The sequence below is a fragment of the Falco punctatus genome, assembly GCF_963210335.1.
Source record: "Falco punctatus genome assembly, chromosome: 5".
NCBI classification, from domain to species: domain Eukaryota; kingdom Metazoa; phylum Chordata; class Aves; order Falconiformes; family Falconidae; genus Falco; species Falco punctatus.
Genome location: NC_137584.1, coordinates 10,918,984 through 10,946,778, shown reverse-complemented (window position 1 = coordinate 10,946,778; position 27,795 = coordinate 10,918,984). Strand labels below are relative to the sequence as shown.

Sequence of the window (27,795 nt, the reverse complement as noted above, 5' to 3'; positions counted from 1 at the left end):
ACACCTGTTGAGAAGAGTAATTTTAGTCTTCTCCTCCATTTTGAAGTGGAAAGGAAGACAGATGTACGTAAAACCACAACTCCATGTGTTAGAAATGGAAGTTGCTATCAGCCTGTTCAAGTCACTTCACTTGATAGTTATCAGTCTAATAAATTCAACTTTTGCTTTTAAAAACTTTGCTAAAAGTAAATTGTGCAAGAAAAGCCAAACTGTAAAACCATACATTGTGCTGAGCAACAACCAAAACCAAAAAGCAGACAATAGTATAGCATTTTCCCAGATTTTGTCATCCCTGTGTATTCAGAAGGTCAAATTTGCCATTTCTCCAGTTTATTATGTCCAATTAACTCAGTCAAAAGAAGAAACTGGAATTTTCACTCTAATGTCAAGATGACAAAAACTCTATCAATCATATTGTCTCAGTTTTAGTTCTTACTGTACAGTTTTCTTACGAAAAAATAACTTTCTCAATATACATCTAAATTAAAAAGTATCACCAAAGTATCCTTTTGAGATTTAAATTTGGGATACCATAGTGCTGTAGTAATTCCACAGCAATGATTACACATTAAATCATGGCCACCAAAAAGTATTCATGTTTAGTGCTTTAGTGTGCCCATTGCTATGAAATAAAAGATTTTTCCTCCATTCTAATACTTGATTTATCTTATTGTTTCACAGGCAGTTGCATTCTTAGCCACCAAGTCAAAGTTGTTTCAGAGTATTTCTATTTAATCCAATCTGTAAGCATGTCCCTGCTGTGGTATTGATGTCATTTATATAGTATGCAGGGATGAATTATTCAGCTCAAGCAAGACCTTCTCATCTTCCTGAGACAGTCCCAGAGTCCAGAGACTAAGAAGTGTCAAACACCACAGACAGTCAGCATAGACTCAGTCAGTCCATTCCTTCTTTAGGATAAATATTTTTCATCTGAGACAATTCTACATAAATCTGTGAACAGGGATTTTTCATGGGGTTAAGTGCATTCTTTAAATCTTTGCCTTCATAACTGAATTCACATTGCATATGAATTTATAATCAGTACATCTTTCAAAATACATGCATACTAAATTTCTTTTGTTTGGAGAAAATGAGATCTTTAAAAGACGGGGGGGGGGGGGGGGGGGGGGGGGGGGGGGCGGGATTCATTCTTCAACTGACCAAGCAGCTTTTGTCAGTTTAGAGAAAGCAAATCATACCAAGCAATTCTTCCCTTAAATTACATGACCGTTATATCCTGTGGTCCCATATAGGACCATAGGATATGCATTTCCAACAGACAAATTGGCTTCCATTCTGCTGTCCTGGTAAAACATCTGAGAACCAGTTTCTCATTTATTTTGCTAAAAGAAACAAACGCTTTAACAACAATGACCCAGCTCAAGCACATTTGGGTACAATAAACATAAGGTCAGTCTTTAGGATGGTTGCATTACAGCTAATCAAATGAGCAGAGAACAATATTCTAAGTAAGTACAAGATGAAGAACCAAGAACTGTTGTCACAAGGACGGTATGAAAGGCACCAGGTGTGCCTGTGTGCTAGAAGTTAGTAAGGAAACAAAAGGTACAAATGCACTGGGTCACAAAGTATTCAGATAATTCCTTACTGAATGGCTGTTTCCTCTTAGTTACCACGCAGGCTGTCACTGGTTTTAATAGCTGCTAGACTATCACTGGTAAGGGATGATATATATTCTATTCTTAAATGTTGGTTTGTCTTCTGTCAGAATGCAAGATGTAAGCAGATATAAGTACGACATGTCAAAATCTATATACATTTTTCGTATTAGTACTGGCTACTTGATTATGCTCATTCTAAGAACTGCAGAAGTTATTTAAGCAATGTTATTCTGTGATGAAAGCATAAAAAAAATCTAAAACCTGTCTCCTAGCTTTCATCTACTGATGTTTCCAAAACATGCAGAGGATTGTTCGCAGAAGGAAAGAGACAATAGTCACTAGAAAAGATAATAGCTTTAAAAAAGAATGCATTAGAGTGGTTAGCTCAGTCTTACCTGTCAGCAACACGAACCTATGAATATATCCTTTACACTACAAGAACGCAGCAGCTCGTGCCACAGTAGTAGGTTGATCCAGCCCAGGAGAACACAAAGGAGAAACTTTTCCCACTTTTCTAGGTCTACCAGCAGCTGAAGTAATGAAGGAAACGGGATAGAGAACAGAAGACCGAAGCTGCTTCTCGCAGAAATCCCAGGCAGAAGAAGCAGGAGGTATACTCTGCCTGTGTCTCACCCAGACTTTTGTTTAAAAGTTTTTTCAACTGTTGCTAGGTGGTGTTAGGCTTTGGCAGTTTAGTTCTCAGATTGTATTTCCCCTCTTCTGGTCTCTTCACACAGTGTTACAGCAATGACTTTGTTGAGCTCAGCTCGCTTGTGCTATATTTAACCAGTGTTCTCAGCAAGTCAAGCCTGTCAACAGCTGAGAAGTTTGGAGCAGGCTTTGCTGAGTTCCTCAGCTGCTGAATTATCAGTGGATGTAGCACTGCACAGCCCAGCTACTACATTCACTGAAAGATTGTGGGGGAACTGTCAAATCCTTTTAAGGGCTTCCAGTGACTTCACGGGAGTAATTACTATTTAAAGTACTACGTACAAGATGTGTATTTAGGCATATATTTTAGACTGCTAGAGAAAGAATACTTGTGTACACAGCAGATGAGTTCAATTATTTATACAGTGAGGATTTTCCTAGGACAAGTAGAAAGTTTATAATTTGAAAGGTATGCACTTCACTTGGGGAAAAATTACACGTGGGGAGAAATTTTTTGCAGCATAACTTTTTAAAGAGTTTAAATATATTAAGATTACATGGAGAAATTAATGAAAGGCTTAGTCTGGAAAGTTTTCACTGTGATATTTATTCAATTCAAAAAAGAGAATCTTTTTCTCGCAGACCAACAGCTTCCTACAGTAATTCCTACTCTGTCTCTAACTCTCACTGAAGAAGCAAAGGAAAGCCAAACAAATCCCTATTTTTTTCATATGAGTATTAGGAACACATTACTCCAGGGCTGTACATGTTCTGATGTATCCATGCTTGCTTCTGGGTCTAATTAGTGTTCCTAATTCTAAGCTGTCTCTCAATCAACAGACCAGGAGTAACATTGCGCAGCTTTCAGCCCACAAACCACCATGATATCAGGATTCTCCAACGATGTTGCAGATCTCTGACTCCAGAGCAAAGTTCTACCACCTCATGGCAGAACAGCTTCTGTAAACGTCTCTGGCAAGGAAAATTCCTCACCCCAGCAACTCTTTTCATCTGAATTGTGCTTCAGAGTGAAATGCAGAATGGGCCTCCTTTGGAAAGCCTTTCCCTAGTGATGATCTGCAATATTCATCTAGGGTTAGATGAAGAAGGAGGAAAGAAAGAAGAAAGGGAAGAAAAAAGTAGAAAGGTGCTAAAAAATTTGTTTCTCAATATTTATACGTAGAGACACCCCAAGCTTTCAGAGCAAAAGAAGATTGAAGCAAATCATAACAGTAGCCTTCAGCGATGCTGGTTTTCTGTGCAAGTCGTAGGATGGGTAGTGAAAAGGTATGATGCTCTTTGTGGCAATTTTAGCCTGCAGGAACCTAATTGGCCACAACTATATGAGATACCAGGGGGTAAGTACAAGCCCTTATGGAAAGCAGCTGTAGGATTAGCTGTAGCTTGGTGCTCTAACCCTGTCTGGAATGACTTCTGCTGGTCTATGTTATTGTCTAAACAAGCAAGGAACAATGAAAAAATACTTCCATTCCCAAGGAGTTTATAAGCAGAAAACAAAGTAAATTGTAGGTATTATGTCAAGTAACTGATATTTAGACATTGATGACATGTTTACAAATGCCCCAGATACTTCCATCATGTCAAATATATTTTATTTCTGAGACCAAGTAATAATCACTAATTTCATGTTGTCCATTTCAATATTTGACTTGGACAGAATAATGAGTATGTATGAAAATAGAAACACTTCTATTTTACAGAAACAGCTATTTGGAAGATTATTGTAGAGACAGACAATATATTGGCACAGACTTTGGTGTTACACGCCTATACTTTGAACCAGAGTTACACATATCCACATTCTAAAAAGAACATCAAATTTTGTTCCTTCATATAAAATTGAGGTAATCCAATCAGATGAGTAATGTTTTGACTCTTCTGGCCTTAACTTCTTGCTCAAAGTGCAACAGTAATAGCACTTTATCCATTCAACTATAATAAACCAGGCAAACAAAACAATGAACTTGGCTCATAAATCTCAGAAAAGCCAAATAATTTTCAACATTTCTCTCCCATTAGTTAGTGGCACATTCACTGAGTGGAAAACAAAACAACTTCTTAGGAGGCAATCTCTGCTGCCAGTCCTTGTGGGTTTCAATAGTGACCTGCTGATGCAAGTCTGCTCATTCTTGTACACTGGCAAACTTACTCCCCAGCTGTGCACCATACCTATCAATCCTGAAGCACAGTGGAAATTTCAGCAAAAATCTGGGGGAAATAGAAGATTTTGCAAGTGAATCAAAGAAAATATAAGGACTTCTATCACAGGAAAGAGTGGAATTAATCTACGTTACTGGAAGTATAAAACTTTTAACTTTGTTCAGTATCAAAATGGTTCACATTGAAGTTTTTCCTCTACTGAATGACAGAAAAAATAGTTATAAATAGATAGGTTGTGGAGGCTGGGGAATAAGAGAAAAAACAGAACCACAAAAGACACTTTTTAGTTTGGCATCCTACATTAGGTCCTAATGTCAATACACAGCATCGTCCTCAGTCCTAGTGGCATCCTACAAATAAGTCTAAAAAGTTGCTTTCTTACAATTTCTGATAATGATGTTATCTCTTAATTTAGTAAACAGGATACCAGAGTCCAAAGTAAATATTTCTAAGAAGTTTTTTAATGGAAGCCAAAGCTCTCAGCATTATTTCAGTCAAAACACCAAATGCCAGAGCAATGTAAAGCTCAATGCAAAGGGGACAAAATGTGGCTTTTGAGAGGGAACAAAAGCAGCAGCAGGACCTGTCGCCCTTTTTTGAGATAATTTTAGTCACAAATACAGAGAAGTGTTTCTCATTGTTCACATTATCACATTTCCATGTACTTATGTTACTAGAAAATTGAAGAAAAAATTTGATGACCTGAGCTGCTCTACAGAAATTCCAGGCTTAAGGCAGAAATAACTGGCAGAAAATCCATGGGTTTTTATAAAGAAGGTCAAAACAGGTGTCTTCTTCTGACCTTACTCATCTCTTTTGACCTTTAAATGTGTGTCTGTAAATAAGCTTTTTCTGGTACACATACAATAGTATTACTGTATAATTTTTATTTCAACTATCCATCACTGTAGTGTACAAGTATATCTCATTCTCTTAAGTCATAGTGGCATCCAGAGATACAGCCTTCTACCTTTGTCTTTTTCATGTATTTTACATCATAATTAACTGGATGAATATATTAGAAACAAATCTATCTGAATGGGCTTAGAATTTCTTAACGATATGTCCTGAAGAGCTCTAAAATGCATGTAATTCTGTGTGAGCAACCACTGCCAGTTCATTAAAGTGCTCCTTAAAATGCATTGAAGTAAGTCATCAGTATTTTAGTTTCTAAAAAAAAAAAATTTCATTTGGTTGAAGAGTAGTGCACCATAGTCTTTTGACACATGGTTTTCATTATACTTATTGCTCACTTCCATAAAAACTGTATTATTTTAGATTGTGCTACTGCTTTCAGCTTTGTTTTGAGTTTACAGTGTAACTTCTGCTGCCTTACAGTGTGTTGGAAGGGAGGGTTGTCTGATTATGTTTTGCTGAATCTGATCTTGGCTGCATCCCCTCAAATCTATATTTTGAGAAGGCTAGGGTGTTGGGTTGGTTTTTTTTTTTTTCATTTTTCCAGATACTTTTGTCATATAGTTCATAAAAGCTGATACTGCTTTTTAGGTATTAGGTCTGCTGTATCTTCAGCTCAAGCACCTGCTATTTTAGAACCAAAGAAAAAAAACACATTTCTGTCATGTAGCTTAGATTTATCTAGCTGTCTACTTCATAATCTCACTAAATTAATGAAACTAAAATACTTCGTGACATTCTGCAATTCAAATATTTTCCCAGATACATAATCTTTTTTTCCTAAAACCCCATGTAGAATTAAAAAGTGAATTGCATAAATAAAACTGGTATTTATATTTTCATTACACTATTTACTCCATTTTTTGACATCTGAAAAACATATCTCAATTTTGCTAGTGGTAAACATGTCACATATATTTCAAAAATCGGTGCCTTGCCAGTCACAAACTTCCAGGAACACTTACTGGAGTTTTATAGTCTTTCCTGAAATAGTGTTGCATGCTTTACCAGTGAAACAAAAAAAGGTGTCTTTCATTTTGATTCTTCTTATGCTGTCTTGATCCATATTCTGTCTTCAAAAAGTGTTTGTTTTTTTTTTTTAAAAAAAAGTAACAGAAGAAACATATTTAAAAACTTGGGCATTTCAGTTATTTTGAATTTCATATTTCTCCATTGTGCCCACAAAAATATTGGCATTTCATAAGTCTTCTCCAGATGAAGTGAGGTGCAATTCAAAGATTACTTGAGACTGTTAGGTACATAGCCACATCAGGAACATCAGATGGCACATCAGACAGAGTGGCACAATGCTGTCTACGAAAAATGACAGAATAAACAGTGATACCTTTAGAATCGTATTTGGACACTTTTGAGTCCAAAGCCCCAGAACCGAGCTCTCACTTGCAGTTGGGTCAAATGGAGACAGTCCAAAGCACAAGTCTGGAGGAAAGTGCCAACTCAGACCTCTGGAAACGGAGTAAATCATCGTATTTGCTTCACTGCCACACCCCAGGAGTGGTATGCAACTTGCTCAAAGACTATGATAAAAATGAGCTGAACATGGATTAATTGCTTTTAAGGCCAGAAGAAACTATTTTCATAATCTAGTACAGCATCCTACACAGGAAATGTGGAATTTTCCTTGTGTAAAACAGCAAGTTGCAGTGAAATAAAGCACACAAGATTATATAAATCAAATATGGATAATTTGCCACAGCAATGTATAATGCAGTCCAACAGTTAATTACATTTACTTTTTCAAGCAAACCGAAACTTTGCAATTACCAGTTTGATACTGGCTGATTTTAGCTTCTAGCCCATGAGATGGCTAGCAAGTGGCCTTCAACCTCTCTTAATTTTTTCAATTCTAAAAATGTTCCTATGGAAATTAACTACAATGCAGAGAACATCTAAGCCTACAGGAGCTAGCTGTGTTTTTCCTGGCTTTTATAGACCTCTCAGAAACAGTGCACAGATACCCTTGGATCATAGAGCAAAACCAATTCTACACCACTTTTCACTAAGTAGGCAATCAAAAATGATTACGAAGTCAGTTCTGAGCCTGCTTTTCTAGGGATTAAATACAGTGAGCTTCTTACTGTCCCTTAGCAGATGTTTGCATGTTATGAAAGAAGCTATTCAGATTACCTAGAGTTGTTAAAAAATAATCAAGCAACTAAGCAAGTACCCTACTTGTCTAATGCTGTGACATTAAATTATCTATCAGATAAATGTGGATAAATACAGATAAAACCAGAATAATATTTTGAGGCTTAAATATTTCCTTGAAGGGACACCTAGAATATGTTTCATGAATAGTCCCATGATAAGATGCTGCACTGAACGAAAATAGCCCTGTATTTTCTCAAGATTTGTTTGTGCACTCTTCAGCCCTGAAGGGAGTCAAAAAGATTTGCTACAGATTTTTTGTAATGTACTTGAAATATCACCTTCCATTTAATATTGTATTAATCTTACTTTTATAAAGATATACCTAAGGAAAAAACACTTGGAAAAGAAAATGAAGATATTAGCTTCAGGTAGGTAATTATCAGTAGTACATGCAAAGAATATTATAAACACTTGGTCTTAATGAATTGAACAATAACTTCACTTAAACTTTTAATAGAATAAGACCAAAGAAAGCCGCCTTCTAGCTCAGCTTAATTAATTAAGTGTTCAACTCACTTAAGCACTCCAGTCTTTCAGAAAATCTAACAGGCCGTGAACCAGTAAAGTATAGCTTAATTGTAATCAGTAGATCAACAACTGTTTTATACCAGTGGAGGGTCTGGCCATTTATCTTTCAAATAGCTTCAACTTTCTGCCATCTTGCCTTCATTAGAACAATAGCTTGCAGGAAAAGTGGAATTAACAAATAGATACAATTCCATTATTGTAATTATGTAACTGTACGGATATCAACAGAATGTGGTACGATCCCTCTGCTGTAGATGTGTTCTTTACCAGATCTCTCCCCTCCACACAAATGAAGCATCTTCAAATGAAACGCGCAGCCTGAGGTGAAATATGGCAGTCTTTGTAAACCAAGAATGTTACACAATAAATGTATAGACCAGAAGTAATAGAATATTTTCTCCAAACAAAACATATAATATGAATGTATTATTAAAGCTGTGACGTGTAAGGACTAGATCACCAAGAAGAGCACCTCTGCCCTTGCAAACAGTGTCATAGACTACTGGATGTCCATAGGAGGTGAAGCTCTGGTTTTGACATCTCCAAGAACACAGTGCCACCTATCTATACATTAGGGTTAACTCAAGGAAGATAGTGGGAGAGGATGAGAAGGATCTGTACGCCTTGCACCCAATTCTGCACCATCTGTTCCTTCCTTGCTTGGTTTCTTGCAAGTTGGGGGGAGGTTTCTTCCACTGAACACCCCCAGACTGCAGCTGCATTTCCCGTAAGACACTGGTTTCTGTCATCAACTCGGTGCCATTCACATGTTTCAGTTCAAGTTCTTGACTTGTCATACCTTACTTCACTCAAGACATTGTAAGCTAACACTCATATCATTAGTATCCCTGTAGATTTTATTGATAGAAGCATAAACTTATTATTATATTATCTGTGGACTTGTAGAACTCCAATTGCTGAGGAGAAAGGAGTGGCTAAAACATGTGTAAGCATCCCAGCAGCTTCAAAATAGGTACCCGCCTGGAGTTCTCAGCAGGGGTAGGACAGCAGGAGCAACTATTTTGTCTTCCTGGATGCCTCAGGACAAGATGACCCAGAGATGAGCCACAGATGTAGTCCAGATGTAAATAACAGTCCAATGAACTTTTTCATGAAGAACTGTCTCCAGTCTCATGACCAAAGTGTAAACATACAACTCTCAAAGACAGACAGTGCATTTGCAAGAATAATTTGTGTGTGCTGAGCAGGAGTACAAGAAAGAAGGGATAAGATAGATTCAGGCACAAATCTATGCTTGAGGAACATCTCTGCAAGGGGCCAGAAGCAGGGGTTTGAAATTCAAGATTACAATCTCCATGAAGCAACAAAGACATGCCATCTTAAATATAAAGAAAAAGAGGATATATCCACAATAGCTTACTTCTGTCAGACTCTTCAGCAAACAATAGTCACTGTTCTCCAGATATCGCTGAACATTTACTATAATTTACACTTTGTGGTTTTACTTTCACAGATGTGGGGAAGAGGAATCTGCTGAAGCACTTCTTTCCACTTCCTATTATTTAAGAATTTGGTGAACAATAATGAAGAGTGCTCAGATAAATCAGTGTTCTATTCACTTACATAAAGAGACATTGCTTGCCAGTGATAATAAAAAAATAAGTATTTCAAAATGCCTTGTTTTTAATCAGTGATGCTGTTCTCTAAGCACAAATTTTATTAGGGAGTGTTAGGAGAGATTTGTTTTGCCTTTTTTATTGACTATTGAAAAGGCAGGAGAATTTAGATAACAAAATTTTAACAGTAAGAAGTAAGGATGAAAATAGGAAATAAAAAAATAAAAAAACACTTTTATTGTTTTAGGGTCAGGTTTGCCCCAACTTTTCCATATTAGCATACAAAGTTACTGTATATTTTGGCACTAAACCTATACTACTTTTTTTTTTTTTTCCCCAAACAACAGGAGAATTTGTATTTTTAAAACATACCTGTTGGAAAACATTCTCTGTAAAAAAACCCCAAAACATAAACACTACTCCTGTTAGTACGAGTACGTCAGCAGTTAGAATAACAGAAAAAAGTTTAAACTATAACATGTTTGGACCAAATATAAAATCTACCACTGTGACTACAAAGCACTACGCTAGAACATCATCCATGGGAGAATATAGCACTGAAGTAGGAAAAGGAGACCGGGATCATATCAGCACATGACTGACTTAACTGTAGGCTCATAGCACTAAAAAGCAAACTGACAAATACAGTTCCTTTTTCTATATATAGTAACTACGCAATTGCTTAGAAAATCCACCTGAACCAAAACCTACGATGAACGTCTGACAATCTCACTATGCACTGGTGTCCAATACCTGTCTACTAGCACAAATTACTGAGATGAAAATCCCTTTAAGTTACAAGAAACTACCTGAGGTTCCTTTCAGTCCTTGCAAATAAGAATGCAGTTTTTTAGAGAAACCAACATAGTGATGGAAGAGGAGATGAGGAATCCCTAGGCAACAGGGACATACGATACTGCACAGTGCAGAAATCAAGAGAGGGGATACACAGAGGAAACTGAACCTGCAGTAGCAAGAGCACTGTAGAATGCCTCTTTACAAGGCACGTCTTCCTAGAGAATGAAAGGGAGACAAACAGAGAAAGTGCCATAAAAATTCTGCATCCACTAAACTATTGGATTTCACAGTATGAGCAACCTCAACAGAATGAGGTACATACTAAGTGAAATGTAAGCAGCAATCACCACTGATAGTCATGTATGTTTTCTTCTTTTTCATTACCTGGCTAATTTAAGCAGATGTATATTCAGCTAATTCCTGAGTGTCCCTTCTTTCAGTAGCCAAAAGCGTAGCACCACAAAGACTGCTGAGCAGAGAAGCCAGAGCTAGTATTGGCTAAAGAAATTTGTAAGAAAATGGTATCATGCTATTTACCTTATTAGGCCACCTTTCTTCTTACTAATTAACAATACTGCTACATTCTACTTGCAATGTCATCTTTTTTCAAAAGATGTCACAGTATCAGACAATGGTTGAGAATGGGAGAGACCTCTGGAGGTCATCTCATCCAATCCTTCTGCTCAAGCAAAGTGACCCGGAGCAAGCTGCCCAGCACCATGTCCAGACAGTTCCTGAATATCTCCAAAGACGGAATCAACAAACAAAATGAACAGTACCTCAAGCAGATTTCACATCCTCTAAATCATGAAAACATCTAAATCATAAAACAGCCGTGAAGTTAGGCACACAGTCTGAGCTGGCTGTTTATGCTTCCTCTATAGTCAATCAAAGTGAATCATTTCATCCAGAGGAGATTATAAAACATTCATTTTTGGAAACTCATGAGTAATGCGTGAAGAAACTAGTCTGCAGTACAATTCCACATCTTATATTTATCATTTTTCCAGAGTCATAATTTGTAGTATTTTCATGAGTGTATTTAGTAGCATTTTTCATGTGATATTTTATGTAACGTGCTTTAAAGAAGTAAATAAAGTTTAGGTTGGACAAGAAAGTAAATAAAGCAGATTTTTTTTTTTCCCCCAGAAATGAGGGGAACTTCCTCAAGTTCTGGGTTTTTTTTAATGTTTTCAAGATTCTAGTGTGTCGAGACCTAAGTCTTCATAGTTAGCTAAATAAAACAGCAAGTTGCACTGCTGGTTATTCAAAGTGATAGTGCTCTCCTGGTCATGTAAGTGTTACTTACAGCGCTGAAGAGTGCAGTACCTAACTGCCTCTGAAAGTCAGAGTTTAACTATCTAAGAGGAGTCCAAAGAATCTCTCGAACTACACATTTAAGTGATACTGAGGAAACATACGATTCAATATTAGGAGCTGATGCACTTCTGTTGTACTATCCCTAGAATCTGTATCAAGCCTAAGATTCCTTTAATCAGAAACAGATCTCTTTTTGGCAAATATTACCCTCACATTCCTCCTTTTACAGAAGGTGGGAGGCCAAGATTTTCAAGTGTTTTGTGCATCCCTCCTACATATATACCTTTAAAAATTGAGGCTTACTTTATTTTGTCGTATTTTTCCCACAACTCTTTCATATGAAGCAGATTTCCTTTCACTCAGGTCTAAGTAAATCCTTCTAGAAACTCAAGACAACGCTCATGAATCTCAAATTATTCTTCTATATTTCTGTCAAAAGGATGCCTTCCAGATCATCCACTAAGTGCTTCTGCATTGCTTCCTTTTTAGTGTTGCATGCATGATAGGTTGGGATATAAAAAATTTCCAGCAAGTAATCTCCAGGGCACCATCACTAAGACTCTTCTAGGGGCAGTTTACCCTTCAGAAAACAAGTAATAGATAAAAAAGCTATTAGTCTCCAGACGATAGTGACATAGCTGGGAATTAACTCAAACAGAATAGAACAACAAGACCATCTTGAACAAGACAAATCAGAAAGACACTGCAAAACAAGTAAAACAAACCATTCTGAACAGAGGGTAACAAAGTACTGAAGCAGAACCCGAGCACCTGAAGGAAAGATTAATTCTGCTGTAGCTGAAGGATATGGCTGGTTTGTCACATAGAGCTGTACTGCTTTATAAGACAAAAAAGCAAAAGAATTGCGTGCTAGTCAAAAAAGGAGAAAACTATGAATAAGAGCTCTGTATCCTTCACCTTAAATATTAGTAGGAACTGTACCTTCTCTATTAAGCAATAAACTGACAAATCTGAGAGAAAAAGCACTTCAGAAACAGCCAAACAAATCATCCAACCTGGAAAGGGAAGAAACCAGAAAAATGTCCTGATGCCAACAAGAGATCAGCGAAGAGGTAGGATGGGCGGCCTGTGCACCCAATACATTGTAGCAGAAGTGGAGAAGTTTCAAAGATGAAGGCAGCCTAAGAACCTGACTAGACATAAATAAGCGTTTTGTGCAATCGGTTTGGCTTACACTGCTGGCTGACAGACATTTTTAAATGTCTTTCCAAATCCAAGAGTAAAAATTAGTCTTTAGGAGCATGAGTTTCAAGCCTTTACCTGCACTGAGGTTTATTTCTACCATTCATAACAAAAACAGGGGCCATCACACAGAGGAAGAGATGGCTGCCAAAAGGACCTTTAGCTGCAAATGTGGGGATTTCATTTTTTTGATACATATATGTGTGTGTATATATATATATATATATGTAAAATAAACCTATTGGCTTCCAAAAGGCATGTTCATGGATTATTGTAACATCAGAGGAGAAATATGATGAAAAAGAATAAGTAAAATAGAAAGGCATTTTAAATTGCTTTCTGGAGTGATAATTGAAGCCAATTAACTATTACACTGAAGTTGAAAATAGCTTCCTATGAACACAGATTACTCTAAGCACTCTAGCACCACTCAGGCCTGAGAGAAAGACTGTAACTCAAGATGTTGAAACCTGTCTGAGGGCATCATTCATTTCTAAAAGGACAAAATACTGTACAAACACGTCTTAAAAACATTTTCTTTTTGGAAGGGAGCAACAGAAAGAAATAGGCAGCCTGCCTCCATGTACAGCAAAGGTGATGGGCAGGCAGTGTCCAGTTTTCCACCTGTTTCTCCACATACAAGCATTTTGCATCTTGTCAGTCATAGGATCAGCCTAATCACTGTTCAAACTGCAAAGAAAATAATCTCTGTAATCCTTCAGGAAGTACATAAAAAACAGACAAAGAAAAACGCAGAAAATAACTGTTTTGCATTTGCTAACCAGCATGTTTGGAGTAGATCTTAGGAATAACGGAGTGTACCAGGCAGCAGCACAGAGATAGTCACTGGAGCTGTAAGCGGGACCTGCACAGTACAGCAGCACATCAGAGGCCTTTCACACCTTGTGAAGACCTAGAACTGATGGGACAAAGCAAACCTGAACAAACACTGTATTTAAGCACAGTTGGTAACCTATGTGACACCTCTGGGCAATCAAACTACTGATCTCAAATTATCAGGATGCCAGAGGTGGAACTGAGGCGGGTGCAGAGCAAGAGCTACAGATGAGAAGTTTTATTAGGATGTTAGGAAAGGATGCAGCTACTCACCAGCTCCCTGGTGAGTATGAGGAACATACCAGTCGTTGACTCCCAGAAAGGCAAAGGATGGCCAGGGTTTGAAGTTACAAGTACCACTCAACTGCACAAAGACAAGAAAGCCTCCAGAGTGCTGGCAAGGACAGAAGCAGGGCTAGTCACCCCCAGAAAAGCACTGAACCCTTAAGAAAAAGGGACTTGCTTCCCAGTGAAGAGCAGTATCTCCTTACTTTGAGATCTTTCTCCATCAAAACCAGTAAAACCTTTACAGAGGCACTGTGGGAAGAGGTCCTTCCACTACTGTCTTCAGGTCATAGACAGAGGCCAGAGGGTTTTTAGTGAATACCCTCTGACTCTTTTGTTACTGCTGATTCCCTGCTTTTTTTCTTTAATTCTAGCTAGCACATGTCTTTTATTGTATTCCTGATTCTTTTCCAGGATGCATTACAGGAATTAATGGAAAAATAGGTTATTCCACAAATACTAAGATCCACACTTTTGACAGATTCCACAGAGAACAAAATCTAGTCCAAACATATATGGGCCATATAAACTTTAAACTCACACATAACACTGAATATGACCATCTCCCTATTCTTTTATGTAAATATTTCTGACATCCCAGATCTTGCCTTAGGTTTCTTCAATGAATAGGTGAGTAAAAGAGAACATAGCAGAATAAATCTCCCATGTTTTCAACAATTCTCCAACATCATTATCTTCACAAATTAAATTTTATAAATATTACAAAATTAGCTCCTTACAACAGAATAAGCAAAACTATAGCAAACCCTATTTATAAAAAACAACTTCAGAAACAAAGACCATAGATTTTTGTTGTCTATACTGTTTGAATAATACAAAAGTAGAGAGTTAAAACACATAAAAGGAAAAGGAGCACTGAAATGTTGTTCTGAAAGATCACTAATGAGCAGACCCTCCCAAATTCCTCTTCTTTGACTTCACCACAATCATGAAATTAATCCTTCTGGAATGTAAACAGGTTTGTCTTCTGTTCAGCTACTAACAAAATTAAGTCAGCCTTCATCTGACCTTTGCAGAAAATAGAATCACAGAGATACACATTCCCCTGGACTACCCACAGCTTCTAAAGCTTCTCATTCTTTCTGTGGTACACCTCATGGTAAAACAGCAAAGCACTATTTGTTAAAAACCCGGCGTGGCAGTTCCCCAATTAATTTCTGTTACTTGTTTTGCTTGTTATAGTTTAACAAACTATATATTGCAACTTTTCAGCATATTATAGTATGAAAATGTTGCTCAAACTCTATCCCACAGCTCTGAGACTAATTCAGGAAGGATGCTAATAGTGGTTACCCAGAAATGCACCATTTTATTACTGGTTAGAAGAAATCCCACAATTTTTCTTCACACAAGGAGTGCAGCTGTGAGAAATCTGATACCTGAAGAGAAGACACTTCAGATTAGATATTCCTGCTAACAAAACTTTGGAGGAGTTTTTGTAACTTCGGGCTTCAGCTGATGAACTTCACATTAAATGGAAGGAAAACACAACCATAATGAGCTTGAGACAGAGGTAACTATGCATTATATGTTAAGTAGAAAGATGACCATAAATTGCAGCTAAAACCTGCCCAATTTATTCATTTGGTACCAAACACCTATTGGTTTAAAAGAGTTCTGTATCTAAAACCCAACGAATTTCTGCAGGAGGGAGGGACAAGCAGGGCCAGGAGGCTCTTTCCCCATGCCACAGACAGGAAAGACTACTCAGACCTACTGACTAAGGGTCAACAGAGATATATACCTTGGCAATAAATGCACTTAGCCAAGCTAATAATGCTCTTCTCCACGTTTCAATCCAACTTTTCTACTTGAACTTGAGCTTGATGTAAACTATCTCTGTGGTCATGCTTACCTCAGCTGAAGCTAGTATAAACAAGGAAGGGCACAGCACAAAATACAAAAACTCTTGAAAGCATCTTGGTTATCTCAGGAAAATTCAATGAGTCTTATCCAAGCCTTATTTACATCAGATCTTTATAAAGAACACTACACCATACTCAGTGTATGCAAAACCAAACAAAAACAAAAAAACCAAAACAAATAAAAAGCCAACAAACAAACAACCAAAAAAAAAAAAAAAAAGGAAAGTAAGAAAGGAAGCTAGATAATAATTAAACTGCCTTGGACTGAATAGTGAATGCTGTACCACTTATCTAAAGGATGACGCACCTATATTTAGTTAAAGTTGGGAAATGTCCAAGGACCCTTATTGCAACATGACGGATGCACAGACTGCTAAGTCCTTGGGTTGGTTATCTTTAGAAGGGACATTTTGTCTTAGATTCCTGTTGTACATGCAACGTGGCGAAGATAAAGACTTTAAACATGACCGCTGAGGAACAGAGTCGGCGCAGACAACTCCTCAAGGACATTGCGCAGGCACGAGATATGTAAATGAATTCTCAGAATTGTAATGAATATGTAAACAATTTCTTGGAAAACCAATGAATAGGTATGCGTAGCTTGTATAAAGGGGGGACTGAAAAGTCCCCTCGGTGTGCATGACTTTGGTGGAGCGATCCCCCATGCACCCAGCGCTGCCAAATAAAGATAACCTCTGGTCACCTGCATATTGCTGACTGATTCTTCAAATCAGGACAGACTTGTGTTGGTAGCAGACAGACCTACCATGCTATATTAGATAACTACATTTGTGTGTGTGTGTGTGTGTGTGTGTGTGTGTGTATGTATACACACACACACTTTCTCTCTCTCTCGCTCTCTCTCTCTACTATACTATCCAGTATAGAGTGAATGAGCGTGACTGGTGAAAGAACAGATTATGTTTATTATACCTGTGTTTGATTAAGGTTTTATTAGATTAATCTTAAAAATAATATAACTCAAAATAACATCTATTTTTATATATTCTGCTTACACATCCTAATGACAAATATTAAAAGCATATGGGATGGAAAGCTTTCTCCTGTAGTGATCTACTGAACAGTTTGCCTACTCAGGCATTTACTAAAAAAGCTGTCAGCAAAATTTGGCAGTCTCCTGCATATGGAGGGCACTAATGCCACAAATTCAGGTTTTCCACCATGAACAGCTCTGAAGACTCTCCATTGCCTGCTGGCACCATTACCAACAGGTAATTTAATACAGGTCACAAATAAGAATATTTTAGGAACTTTAACTAAAAACATGTATAAACAAGACTTACAGATAAGTAAAATTTGATTTTTTATCAAAAATCTTGAGAAATGTAAAGACTACATTTGCCCTCATTTATAAAGGTGAATCAACAAGAGCTATATGCCTGTAGAGAAGTGGTCAGAATTGGGACTATTACTCAGACAAGCCTTTGGGCTATAGGCATTGTCTGAAGAACTGAGGCATTTGAAAACTAGTTTCTCATGGATGTTTTCTCTCATTATGAAGCCATCATAGCAAATGGGAAACTGAATAGGCTTTGTTAAGAAAGTCCCAGGGGCCACAGTACTCTTGGTAGAGATACTGAGGCTGCAAACTTTGGATCGGAGACTGCAATTCAAGCACACTAAAATTCATGAATAATTGGTTCCAGGAGTTAGTCCCATGCTAAACATGGGGAACATTTGCAAAATTCCTAACTGGAAATGAGTGTTGAACATCATCAGGGTTTGGAGTTATTCATCTCCAGGGTTTTAATTGAGACCTATCTATAGCTGTAAGTCAAGGCTGGATACAAATGGAGGAACCGCAGAAGAAACCTTACATTGTATGAGTCCATTGCACTCACAATGCCTTTGTCATCTGACCCCATTTTTAATATTAGTAAATTTTCCAGAGATCATTTTAAGTGTGTATATACTGCTAGCCTGAGTTAGTAAGCTAGCAATTACTAACATGCTGTTACAAAAGTAATATTCAGCTATCACATCTTATGTCCTACCCTCACAGCGATACCATGAAAAGTTGTATGAGACGTTTTCATTACTACTTGAAAAGAAAAAGATCTATTGTGGTGCAGTAATACTTAAGCTTTTTTCACCTTATCTGGTGGTTTACTAGTATTCCGCGCCTTTCCAGTTCCTAAATGGCTACATAACGCCATCTAGTGGTACAGAGCTGTAGTTCTTTTGAAAACAAATTTAAATTGGAGTTTGTCACGATGTCTAATGGTGTGACTCGTGACTGAAACCATCACAATTATGTCTTTGGTGTTTAAACTGATCCTCTAAACTTGGAGATTTCAAAGCATATTATTATCCATTTATAACAGGCACAGTAACTACCCAGTTATTTAGCCTCAGGGCAAATATACAGTACCCATTCTCATGGCTGATGCAAATATATTTCGGCTATTAGCAAAAGAAAACACAAGGTGCATATAAAAAAAAAAAATGTGATTGTGTATTTATAACCCGTTTTATAACTACCATATGTAAAAGAGCAGAAATAAATATATATATATATTATATGTACATATAATATTTATAATTACCATATCTAAAATACCATAAAATTATCATACGTAAAAATCACCAATGTTAAATAAATAACCATTTAACACATATATTCCATCTATGGAGGTCACACATCAGAGTCAGTGCATAATGAGCCATGTGGTACATGGTTCCCAGTTCTATGCCCTGTAAAGCAAGATGAACTGAGGCCAAAATGGCACGGAGTAACCATTTTGTATTTTGTAATAATTCTGTATTTAAGCAGCAAAGGTGTTTATTTCGTGCAACGTTGGAGTTTGCCAGTTCACACCAGACAAACTAGCTCAGAAGTTTTCAGTGGAAAGTCAAGTAATTTATGCAGTTTTCATGAGAGGCTACAACATCTTTACATACATAATAATTTGATTTTGACATCTAATCATTCTATTCATAATAGGTGGGATCTAGGTGGAGTAAACCTTTCAACTTTCTTTTTCAACAATTTCCTGACTCATGGTCTCCTTATCTCCTTCAGGTGCCCACCTTATCTTTTCTAATTATTCAGAGTACATTCCTTTAACATCTTCAGTGGTACATTCCTACACTTTAACACGTCAGTGGAACCTTTTCTTCTTTTTCGTAGTACATTCCTTTCTCAACACACACAGAGCATCACCCAGAGCATTGTACCAAACTCATCCTGACTAATCTTTTTAAGACCTTGCTCTGTGTCAGAACCACAGGGGCTCTTTATTCTACTAGATCCTTTACACAACTCTTTTGGAAATAAACCCTTCCCTACCAGCCTTTAAATATTTCCATTTTACCTTCCTCATTAACATGAGACTGGGATTCTGGCTTCACCATCCCTGACTACACCTGTATTAATAAATAATACTGTGGCCACATGGCTCTCCTTTACCTCCTTCCAGACTACCTACTGGGAGTAGACCCTGGCCTGTGCTAACCTGAACCCTTCCCAGACACTATCTAGGAAAATGTTGGCTGGCACAAACCAAAAACATCACAGGTTTTGCTCTGGTAATTTAATGGTATGGCCATGTGTCAGGGCTCAGGCCCATAGTTTGGACCAGTTTGATTTACCAGTAAAGATGTACCCTCCATTTTTTCATCGGTGTTCTTTCAGCTATATCCATAAAGCTGAGTCTTATTGGAGAGGTTTCCCACTTGGTAAGAACACAAAGCTCTGATTTTCTGGAAGATGATGGGGCAGCTTTTTCAGAAACACTGTGCTGGAGCAATAAATGGCATTTTAGAGTATTCAAACTGGAATGAAAAGAAATGGTTTATGAATATTCCAGCAGCTTTACACCAACCTTCTCAGGCCTGCAGCATGGTTAACAGTGTCACTGGACAGCAAAGTTCCTGTTTCAGAGACTCGATTCCGAATTGAAATTTAGGCACCTGGAGCATTGCGTGTGCATTTCCTATTTTCTTTCCAAGGTAACACTACTTAGGAGTAGACATTGTCTCATAGTTCACATATACTAATGCAGTCCTGAATACTCGAGCTACAGCCATGCCTCATTGCCCATTCTTGAGAAGCTGTCAACTCTTTTGGTCTTAGATCACCATACAAAAGTAGATGGATAAAATGAACCACACTCAGAAACTCTTCTCCCTTTTCCACTTGCACCCTATGGTCTCCAAAGAGATAACAGAGGGAGCAATTTTGATGCTTTGTTACATGGCGTTCCCTGAACAGCTGTTTTCGGTCTAAGATTTTAAGATGGTGTGTTTCTAGTCATTTTCACTGCAAGACCGAGTAACACTTAAAACCACACGGTACCCTTTTTCAGTTTGTTAATGACTTTTAAACACTAGAGTTCCCATTAGCTGTGTGCCCTCTGCCTTCTTGTAGAAATGTATAGTCCCTTGCCATGAGATCAGTAAAACAGTGATAAAAACACTTTCCTAAAAATTAGAAAATAAATTATTTTTTCTAACTGTAGTAAACTTACTAGATATCATAGACCTTACATATATGCATATGTATCTATAAGTATATATTGCCAACAAATCTGAGTCAAACAACATAACCTTTAACAACAGTATAAGCTACATCAGGTCTTCTTTCATACTGTGTTCAGTATGGAGTCAATATTTGAAAAGTTATTAAGCAAAAAAATCATTTATCCACTGAATTAGGATTCAAAGTTAATTTTCCAACACTTTTCTAGGAGTACCAAAACGTAAACTGAATTTAAAAAAAACCACTTTCTTACCATTGCCTTTGTCACTCTTTTCCAAAAGTTTCTGAGCATTCTACTTTGTTACTGAATTCAAAATCAAAGAGAAAAGATCAGATACACATCCTGATTGGTGTTTTAATGTGCATAGAGTAAAAGTCCATTCACATCCGGAAAGATTTCTCTGCTGAAACTTGAAAACACAGTATGCTGAATGTTTGCCATCTGGTCTCTATCACTAGTTATATTCTACAAAATGTCTTAAAGAGTACTTTGATTCTGTTTAAGTGTGGGATGTACAGTCCGCAACAACATTATGCATATTTTTCCCTTGCATAATGCCCTGGATACAATGAATAAGGTCAGTACACACCAGATTTACCAGTAGGAGTAATGGCAGCATGGAATAAATAGTTGGCATAATAAATCCATTTCTGTTTCTCTCATTAAATATTATCATGGGACACTTAAAAACACGAGAAGTATACATAATAATTATAGAATTTAAATAACACTGTTTTGATGTAGAAAAGTAAAAGGCAAGTTAACATCTTGTTCTTTTAGAAGTAGAGCATAAATTTCAACAAGGCTTTTTAATGCCTTTCTTTTGATCTTAGAACAATCACCACTCTGTACTCATCCCACGTACATATGACCTGCAGACCAAGAACAGATGTCTAAGACATTTGCTTATTTGTAACAAATCCTGACATCTGAAGATGCATTTTTTATATATGTATGAAGATATATAATCCCATTTAAATAATTTGTGTTTGACTTTGGCATCAGAATTTCATGTCAAATATTGTAGTCAAATACCATTTCCTTTGACAGAGCTGTTGTCACTGTATGTATATATATCTATACACAAATATATATACCTGTACACAGACATATATATAGCATGTGAAACTACTAGCTAGATTCTGTTTCCTATAGTTTTCTCATGCAATAAACACCTGTGCTGAATTTCTACACATGATCTCAGTTTCAGGCTCAGGTTGTTTTTATTTGGTTTGAGACATTTTATTTAAAAAAGAAAATCTTGCTCTCTTCTAGTAAATATTGATCACAACTCTGCTAAAATTAAGGTTGGGGTTTGTGAGTTTTTTTCTTACATAAGAGGCCTGATTCTTCTTAAGTTCGTTGCTTTTACAGTGTAAAGCCACGATTTGTTATCAAATTATAACCTTCTGAATTATCTTATTTTGCACATACTTAAGAGGCAAGAGTTTAAAACTTTGCCTGCTTGTAAGTTTCACAGATAAAAGATTCTGTTTGTATAGTTTCCATGTTGGAGTCTAGTAAAACAGAATTTTGGTGAAATTAATCCCTGAAATTCGGTTAGGCTTGCTTTCATATCATCATCTGTCTTCCGTTTATTTTGTTTTCCCCAGGCAACACTGGTAACATTTCTGTTACATGTGGTTAGAAGCAGAAGATATTTTTACCTTTCTCCTGTTAGCAGCTTCTTACTATATTGATTTGTTATTTATATATTTATTTTCCTAGAATCATAGGTATTAAAAATGAGGCATTCTTTAGTCCATAAATATGTTCTAAAAATACTTGCTGAAACAAGGTACTACAATGCATATTCAGTCTAAAACTTCTCAGCACAGGAAATATTTTCATGCTACAACAGATTTTAGCAAGAATTTTACCAGAAATGCGTTTTTTTTTTCTCTTTACAGCATGCAGTAAATTAATTGGATTTATTACTGGTTTTCTCTGGTATACAAAGCAAATTTTTGTTATTTCTTTTCTAGATGAAAATTCAGGGGATCCTTTAACAGCTCATTTGAGTTGGATACTAGCTTGTGCTAAGTGTTTAAAGTCTTGAGTAAAGCCGTATCTCGAAAAATCGGTAAACTGGAGCACTATTCTTCTTTCAGTATATATATAAACACAGGGAGGCCTAATCATAACACAGATAATTTTGAATGCTGTTACTTTGAATTCAGTAAATATCAAAAAAGGAAACTTAGAATGTTACTTTTCAGCAGAAAATAAAAAGCTAAAAAATAGCAGAATTCACAATGGAGAGAAAAAGGAAATTAAGAATATTCCAGTTAAATTGGTTTACAGCCTTCAACTGAGTGGAGCATTGAATTATGCCTGTAGCAAATGAAGAGAGGGATGCATTTTGAGGTAAGAAGATACTGTTTGAAAAGTAAAGGCTAAAAGAGAGAATAAAGGTTTGCTTTTTTAAGGGGTTTATTTACAGAACTAGATTTCCACTGGTTTAATTTACCTTCATAAATAAATTTTATTTTTAAGGGGTGCTACACACTATTATCACATTATTACCAGAAACTGTGAAAGAGTTAGAAGTTTTGGAAACAAGCTTTAATGAATCAATCTTTCTCATTTGCATTTATAAATTATAAAAGTTACAAAAGTGGCAATAGCTAATCATTTGCAGTGGTTGACTGAACACTTTATGAGTACTGTGATAAGCAGAATGGAAAATCCATTACACTATATTGTTTAATTTATTTCTTGCATTAAAAACCTACAAAAACAATGCCCCAGAACAAGCATCCATTCTGTGATTGAAATATTTAAATAAAAAACTCATCATTCGATATTGATAAGAAAATCAAACGGTAGGCAACAATGTATTTCAAAATTTCTCAAATGATCAATCTGAACATATGTCTTCTCTTGTAGATTGCTACCGCTGATTGCTGGAAAAAAATTATAAACTTCAACAATACTAATCTGCCCCCTTGTGACAGACTAAGAAAAAATTGTTATATCAATAAAATCCTGGAATCTTTACACTAAAAAATGCATTTGAGAGTTCAGTAAGTGAAACGGAAATTAAATTTGGGCTGGATATATCAAAGCTTCTTGATTCTGTTGTGAGAATACAGCATCACTAGATGCAGTCCACTAAGATTCATTCACTAAATGCCAGTGATAGAATAGGTCTGTCATCAAATAGTGCTATACTTCCTGATGTCTTATACCAATTTGGGATACTTTTATTCTAATACTGTGGCTTCTTGTGTCACACAGTTCAGTGATATGACAGGGTACTTCATAAGACTTGTAAATTCTTCTTAAAAGTGAAATATTCATACATAATTTCATAGTTAGTTTTGCCTATTTTTAAGATTAAAACTGTCAAGATGATGGTTTTTTGTTGTTTTGTGTACAGAAGTATGTTAATGGCACTGTCTGGTCAAGACTAGCTTCATAAAAATGAAATACTTTCAGCTGTAATTCATCTGACTAAAAGTATAGTTCTAAAAGTATGATTTGAAAAGGTGACAAAATTACTTTGAAGGACACTTTTATTACTGCACATATGTAGTTTAGAAAGCCCAGACCACCTATGTATTGACATTTATAGGAGCTATTCTTCAGCTCACTAATTAGAACACTCCCTCCAACACTTGAAAAGAGTCATTCTTCAGTTTCAACATTATAAGGAAATGAAAAATCAAAATAACATAATCCTTTAATTTAATTTGTAAATGACTTGTGGATGGACAGTGTTCCACTTCACTTTGAAGCATGGCCAAGTAGTCTATAAATTCTTATGCTTGCTTAAAACTTCATATTTATATTCATTAAATACATAGGTCAGGACTATAAAACATTGCCACAACAACATAATTTCTCAACATGAAAAAGTTGAAAAATAATTTTGATGCCAGAGATAACAGAGAAGTCCTAACTAAAACTGATCAAAAGTGCTGCTTCCACAAGTAAAATGACATCTGTGTGATGCAGGATAAGAAAGAATTCCCTCTAAGTTCCCTGTTCCCAGGAGGTAACACAACAGTCAAGGGAAAACGTCATATGGCTGTTTCCACAACAAGTGATGAAGGTAAGAAAAAGGGAGAATAGTACTGCGGATGCAATGATTATAGACACAGACTGCATGAGGTGAAGTTGTCACTTGAACCTCCTGGAGAGGTTAACACATCATTTTTGCAAAGTCCATCTCACTGGAGAATCTGTGTCTTACTACATCCCAATGACTGTATACCATATCCTTTGCCCAGCATAGGACATCCTCTAATCTTAATTACTCTGATTGCAAGCTTAAAAATGGCTCATTACTTACTTGTTACTCACATTAGTGTAATGCCAAATTTTGGCTCTTTCTGTTTAAAAGACGACATTCTTTTCTTCAAAGTTGTCTACTCAATCAGATCACACAGAAGAACGATGAAGCTATATATTCACCAATTCCAAGACACTACTTTATATCTTTTCTATTTTACTTACGTGCAGTGATCTACTCTATTACAGAGTCATAATCCTAATCACATGACAAGCAGACTACACAGCTGCAAAAAAGCAGATGGAAGGATATAACCTTTCTGCAGCTCTGTCTACATGGTTACTTTAGACAGGGTCCAGATCACCTTGCCCATGTTCTGTGCTGATCAAAAAATGCATGAGCGCAGTAAACGTCACACCGTGTCAGAACTAATAAGGCTGTTCCATGGCATGGTTAAGTAGTAAGGGCCAGACACCGAGTGCGCACACTCTCAGTTGGCGCAGAACACTTGCCTTGTGTGGTTATATCAGCTTTCAGCACCAGCACAGAAAGGCTGTGCCTAATCACAGCACGACATGTAGGCATATTCTGAATGTAAATCAGGGTCCAAAAGCATTAAAGACAACCTTCCCAGAAAAAATCAGTGAGGAACAGAATAAAAAATTAATCTTGATACCTGGACAGGGCATAGAAATATAACATTATCCAGTAGTTTCCTCTTTAAGACTAGGGATGTGTGTGTGATTCTGGAACCCACATAGCCAGCTTGTATTTTCTGCTAAGTCTCTCAAGATGCCGTTCATCTAATCAAAGAGAGACTCCTACACTACAGAAATCTACATCTGAGCTAGACATCTAGTTACCCTTTATAGTTAATGGAAAGAAACAGGAGATTTGAGGGAGCAATTAATCTCATTCTAAAGTAGACATCTAAAAATATCCCAAATGAGTCATACCTTAAAAGTGCCTATCTCTCTTCATTAAACATAAAAGAATGTCAGACCTTTAGCTCAGACATAGACTTCAGTTCTGCATTCACCTAAAGACAAGAAAGACTAATCCCACTATCTGTACCTATGCTCCTTTAAGTGAGAGTAATTGTAAGGCTTTAAAAGCTGTGAATGGTTCAAAGACCAACTTCTCATGGGCCAGGTAGCTGTAACAGAATTTTATTTCTATAATAGCATTTATAAAAGAATTCTTACCTCTTGGCATAGGTATTATGAGATTATATATATCTGAGATATTTTGTTCTTAATACCTGGCTTCATCCACATATTTTTACAAGTATCAGTCAGCATCGTCTGTACTATACAGCTGTTTCCTAAAGCACAGTCTAAGGCCAAGTGCTAATTTTCTGATTGCATATTAACTGCCCAAGTAAATTGCCCAGTTCTCCAAAACATTCACCAGCTGGTCCTGCTGATGGACTTAAAAGCTTGATTTGGATCTCCTTGTATGCTCTCACATATTCTCATTCTCAGTATCTTTCCCCTCTCAGTTTGAGCTTTACTGTTTTTAGTACTTCAGATTCCTTGTTCCCATAATTGAAAGAGTTAGTGTATTAAACAGCCTGTGTCTGAAACCTGAATGAATTACCTTTATCAACCGCTTTCAAGATCTTGTCTTAGTGATCAATGTAAAACTGAACAAGAGCAAAACTGGAGTTTCCTCTCTGCAGCTGAGTGCTGGTTAGCTTTCTTAATGGTGCATCAAAGCAAAAGAGTAGTAAACTAAGCGTTAATCTATTTCATGCTGCCAAGTTAATGTACCTTGCAGCACTGATACTTCATTGCTAATCTTTATTGTTTGGCTCTATGAGGAAACACCTGATTTAAAAGTTACATTATCGCTGTAAACAAAAAGTAATTATTGCACCAGAAGCTCCAATTAAGAAGTAGGTATGCCTCAGACAATGATAGATAGTTGATCTCTAGCAAAAAGTAACCCTAATCCCTGCTGCAGAAAGGCATCTACATCAACATCCACAAGATTTTACCTCTGAAATGTAAGTTGCCAGTTTCCGAGTTCATCCAAGTTAGAAGGGGCGGCTTATTTCTTAAACCAGAGATGTCTGTATCAGAATGCCATTACATGGTTCCAAAATTACAGTTCCCATGGCATTATGACTTGCAAGTCCCGCAGATGATACGCATTGATATTGTATGAACTCACTCTAGGATAGAATGAATTTTGCAGTTAAAATGTAATGAATATAAGATACATGACATCCCCTGTGTGTTGTGTCTGCCAACATCTTGTGAGGCTATCGACATCCTGTTATCTGTGGGCATCCATCCCCTGTGTATTGTGTGTCTGCCAACATCTTGTGAGGCTGTGGACAACCTGTTATCTGTCGGCATCCTAAGCTAAAACACACCCAAGGAGGAAAGACAGATAGCAAGAGCTGGTTGAAACTGGTAACTCACCCAACTCAGCATTTTCTGGCAAAAGGGGAAAAGTACACCTTGAGGAAGACCTACGGCCTTCCTCCCAAAGACCATCACCCACATCCCGAGGACCCCTGCCCACAATTCTTGGAATAATTTGCACAAGCACAAAAGACTGATAAGCTAATTAACATACGAAGCAAGAGTAGGCGGGTTTAGGTAATGACTATGTATAGGCGTTAATTGAATAGTCATTTTTTTATGGTATAAATATAAGACAGTTAGTTACTTTAGACATGCACGTTAGGCGGAAGGATCCCCCGTGCATCCAGCGCTGCCAATAAAGGATACTTAGTCACTAAGAAATTTTGACTTCTTTAAATAAATGTGTAGCGTAAAAGCATGACAAAAATCTTCATCACCCAAGAAAGGCAAATGTTGATGATAAAGCTAACTTTATCTCTTTGCACTTAGCTTTGGCAGTAAGCTATTCTTACAAGTACACATAAATTATGGGTAATTCAACATACCCTCTGGTACAGTTTTTGCTCATGGGTTACTAGTGTTTCACAGCAATTGAAATTTTGCCTGTTATTTGCAATGCTAGTATCATATATGTATCTCTCAACCTAAGTGTTGCAAGACTAATATATTTATTTTACTAACCTGAGTGCTACGACGAGTATAC

General features: G+C 36.8%; 1 protein-coding gene across 5 annotated transcripts in view; it reads right to left on the bottom strand.

Annotated features, from left to right (window-relative positions):
- The window catches only part of FILIP1 (filamin A interacting protein 1), a 125,531-nt gene extending 111,445 nt beyond the window's left edge, over positions 1-14,086 (bottom strand). For 4 of the 5 annotated variants that reach the window (XM_080388105.1, XM_080388104.1, XM_080388107.1 and 1 more), the window contains exon 1: positions 2,021-14,086. The gene's annotated coding sequence lies outside the window, so the exon portion shown is untranslated. The remainder of the gene's footprint in view (positions 1-2,020) is intronic. The other variant, XM_080388108.1, reaches the window with a different exon arrangement.
- Positions 14,087-27,795: the final 13,709 nt, after the last annotated feature.